The 4105-nt window shown below is 43.2% G+C and overlaps 1 non-coding gene across 1 annotated transcript; it reads left to right on the top strand.

Annotated features, from left to right (window-relative positions):
- Nucleotides 1-1242: 1242 nt before the first annotated feature.
- Nucleotides 1243-1345, top strand: LOC127484985 (U6 spliceosomal RNA). The gene has a single exon (XR_007912195.2). It is a non-coding gene; the product is annotated as a U6 spliceosomal RNA (small nuclear RNA).
- The last annotated feature ends 2760 nt before the right edge of the window (nt 1346-4105 follow it).

The following is a 4105-nucleotide window of genomic DNA, read 5'->3' as shown; positions in this document are numbered from 1 at the left end:
ACTGAACACATGTGGGTTGACTTTTTCTGTTGAATATGCTTTCTTATTATCTTGTAAATTAAATTTTTGCCCTAGTTGGCTGTATAAGATAAATGATTGGGAGAATTTGAACCCAACTGGAGAGCAGAACAACATGAGCAAAGCAAAAATAAGAAAAAGATTATTTAAAAATTCCACTGCAAATAATTATACTCCTGAACTGGCAAGCAAAGTCACAGACTGTTATCATGATGAATTTTTTTTTGAGTTCAGGCAATAGATGGCTGTCCTGTTGAATCTTGTTCTCTATTGTTTACTTAATGAGAAATTATCAGTAAACTTAACTGGCCTTATCTTAAATTTAATGACTCCTCTGGTCTTTTAGGTTGTTAGTAAAACACTGATCCATGCTCAGCTTTTAGGGGTGATAATGAGACAAGTAAGCTTACTGAGGTGGCTGAAGTAATTCTATTTAATTTTAAAATGTTGATCTTTTGACTTCCTGCCACTAGTTTATATAACCCTCCTGCCAAGTTAAAAGTTTTCTTCATTTTTTCCATGATTATTAACAAGGAACTGAACTCCTTAAATCTAAGATTAAACATCTATTAAGTGTAATATAATGGTGTGAGCACTGGACTCAGTGTGTTTTAAGCCTGAAAACAGGCCAGAAGGAATCTGACCCTGACTCTGTTTAAGTGCATGCTTAACCAATCTTAGCACTTTCCCTAATTAAAATGAATCATAGACCTTGAACTTCATTTAGTACAGGGTATGAAAGGATGTCAACCTTTTAGGGAAAATTTATCTAAAGTTTACTTTTCCTTTTTTTAAAACCAAATTTATTACTTGAAATGCAGAGTGACAGAATGAGAGAGAGAGAGAGAGAGAGAGAGAGAGAGAGAAATCTTCAATCTGCTGACTCAGTCCCCGGTTGGACCAGGCTGAAGCCAGGAGCCAGTAGCTCCATCTGGATCTCACACATGGGTGGCCTAGGTACTTGGGTCATCTTATGCTGCCTCTCTGGGGGCACATTAGCAGGAAGCTTGATCAGAAACAGAGAGCTGGGACTTGAACTAGCACTGGGATATGGGATGAGGGTGCCCCAAGCAGCAGCAGCTTAACCTGCTGTGTCATAATGCTGGCCCTTTCTTTTTTCTGTTGAAAAATGTGTCCTTCCTTCCTTCCTTCCTTCCTCCCTCCCCCCCTCCCTCCCTCCCTCTCTCTCTCTTTCTTTCTTTTTGTCCTGATGTAGATCCTATATTCTGATTTACTACAGAAGCCAATTGTGGGAACGATACAGAGAAGATTAGCATGGCCCCTGCACAAGGATGACACGCAAATTCGTGAAGCGTTCCACATTTTTTGAAAATGAAACGTGATGAAGGGCGGGACAGGAGAGGGAGTGGGAGAGGGGAGGGCCACGGGAGGGAGGGAGGTTGGGGGGGGGAAGCCACAACAATACAAAAGTTGCATTTTATATTCTACTTAAAACTATTGGTTGAACTCTAATTCATACACACTTACTCTTAGGTGTTTAATTAATGCTATAACTAGTACTCAAATAGTATTTTACACTTTGTGTTTCTGTGTGGGAGCAAAATGTGGAAATCTTTACTTAATATACGCTAAATTGATCTGTATATAAAGATAATTGAAAATTAATCTTGATGTGAAGGGAAGGGGAGAGGGAGTGGGAGAGGGGAGCGTTGGGGGTGGGAGGGAAGTTATGGGGGGGAGGAAGCTATTGTAATCCATAAGCTGTACTTTGGAAATTTATGCTCATTAAATAAAAAAAAAAAGAAGCCAATTGTGTTAGTTAGGGTTCCCCAGAGAAGCAGATTCAACAGGACGTGTACTTGAGGCTATTTCTAAATTTGGCCTAGCACTGAAGATACTGAGTAGGATGCCCGTATTCCACATCAGAGGATCTTGGTTTGGCTCCTGATTCCTGCTTCCCTGCAGTGCAGCAGATCCTAGGAATCAGTGGTGAGGGCTTCAGTGATTGGGTTTCCGCCCTTTCAAGAGAGACCTGGATTGAGTTCCTGGCTCCTGGCTTCCCACACTCAGCAGCTGCATGTGTTTGGGACGTGGGCCAGTGAATAGAAGCTCTGTCTGTGTGTCTCTTTCTGTCTCTCTGCCTACCAAAGACACACAGTTTATTTTTTTTTTGTTTACGGAAAAATGGGATTAAAAGATAAATTTACTTTGTTGCAGAATAATTGAAATTTTTGACTGTTTATGAATACACATTTCCATGAACTTTTGGAAGACCCCTTGTATATGAATATATAAGAGGGAATTTATGGTGGCTGAGAAGTCACCTGATGTATTGTCTAAAACAGGAAAGCCTGCAAAGCCAGTGGTACAATGTAGTCTCAATTTGAAAGTGTGCATACCAAGGGAGCCCATGGTGTAACTGTCAGTCTGAGCTCCAAGTCTGAGAACCAGGGGAGACCTGAGGCAGGGGATGGACGGCACATGCCAGCTCCAGAAGGGACACTGCATTTGCTCTTTCTCTACCACTTTGTTCTATCTGAGTCTTCGACAGTTTGGATGGTGAAGGCATCTTACATTGGTGAGGGCAGATCTTCTCTAGTCACTGCACTGAATCAGACATTAGGGACCAACACTGTGGCATAGTAGCCTAAGCCTCTGCCCGTACCCATATGGGTGCCAGTTGGTTTCCTAGCTGCTTCTCTTCTGATCCAGATCCTTACTAATGGCCTAGGAAAGCAGGGGAGGATGGCCCAAGTCCTTGGGCTCCTCCACCCATGTGGAGACCTGTAGGAAGCTCCTGGCTCCTGGCTTTGGCTTGGGCCAGCTCCAGCCATTGTGGCCATTTGGGGAGTCAACCAGCAGATGGAAGAGTCTCTCTCGTAACTCTGACTCTCAAATAAATAACTTTTTTTTTTAAGATCACATCTAAAAAGAAAACAAGAAACAAACATTAATGACAGACACACTCAGCTGCCTGGAAGTCTCTTATCTGCATCACGTTAATGCATTAAAGTAATTATCACAGCAATTCAATTGAATATCATTTATTCATTCATCAAGCGTAATGCATGCTATGTACTGCATATGAAAACTGGCAGTGAGGTACAAGGCTAAAGCCACAGCTTTGGCTCTCAAGAAGCTCACACAGAAGTCTGAGCAGTGCAGTGATAAGGCAGATTAGAATGGGAAGGGTGGAAGGAGCAGGTTCAGGTAAGGCTTCCTCGACAAAGCCTGGGCCAGTGTTCATCACACCTGAATGGTAAAAGCATTTCAAAATCAACCCCCTGAAGACTGAACGCATCATCTTGCTCCCCAAATCTGTCTTCCTGTTTTTTCTCTGGGGAGTCAACAACACCTTTTGTCACCTCCCCTCTAATCATCTAAGAAAGAAACCAAGATGTTGTCCCAGATTCCCTTTTTGTCCCTGACCTTCCTTTTTTCCTGTGTTTTTTTTTTTAATAATTTATTTTTATTTATTTGAAAGGGGTGGGGAGAGAGAGAGAACAAGATCTTCCCTCTGCTTCCTCAAAAGGTTGCCAGGCTGAAGCCAGGAGCCCCAAACTCCATCTGGTACTCTCATGTAAGCGGCAGTGGCCCAGGTACTTGGGCCATCCTCCAATGCTTTCCCAGGCACATTAGCAGAGAGCTGGGTTGGGAGTGGAGCAGCCAGGACTCCAGTCAGTGCTTCAGTGTGAGATGCCAGGTTCCTATTCCTGGGCTCACCCTGGCCTTCTTCTTCTTTTTAAGATTTACTTATTTATTTATTAAGATTTATTTACTTATTTGAAAGGCAGAGTTATAGAAAGAGGGAGAGAGAGATAGAGATAGATAGATAGAGAGAGAGAGAGAGAATCTTCCATCCACTGATTCACTCCCCAAAGGCCACAATGGCTACAGCTGGGCTGATCTGAAGCCAGGGGCCAGGAGCTTCTTCCAGGCCTTCCATGTGGGTGCAGGGGCACAAGAATTTGGGCCATCCTTGCTGCTTTCTAAGGCATGTGAGCAGGGAGCTAGATAGGAAATGGAGCAGTTGGGTCTTGAACCAGCATCCATATGGGATGCTGGGGTCACAGGTAGAGGTCTAACCTACTACATTACAACACCAGCCCCCCTGACCTTCTTAAGA

Source organism: Oryctolagus cuniculus, chromosome 1 (assembly GCF_964237555.1).
Source record: "Oryctolagus cuniculus chromosome 1, mOryCun1.1, whole genome shotgun sequence".
In the NCBI taxonomy this organism is placed as follows: Eukaryota; Metazoa; Chordata; class Mammalia; order Lagomorpha; family Leporidae; genus Oryctolagus; species Oryctolagus cuniculus.
Note: the sequence above shows the minus strand (reverse complement) of the source record. Positions and strands in the feature narration are given on the sequence as shown.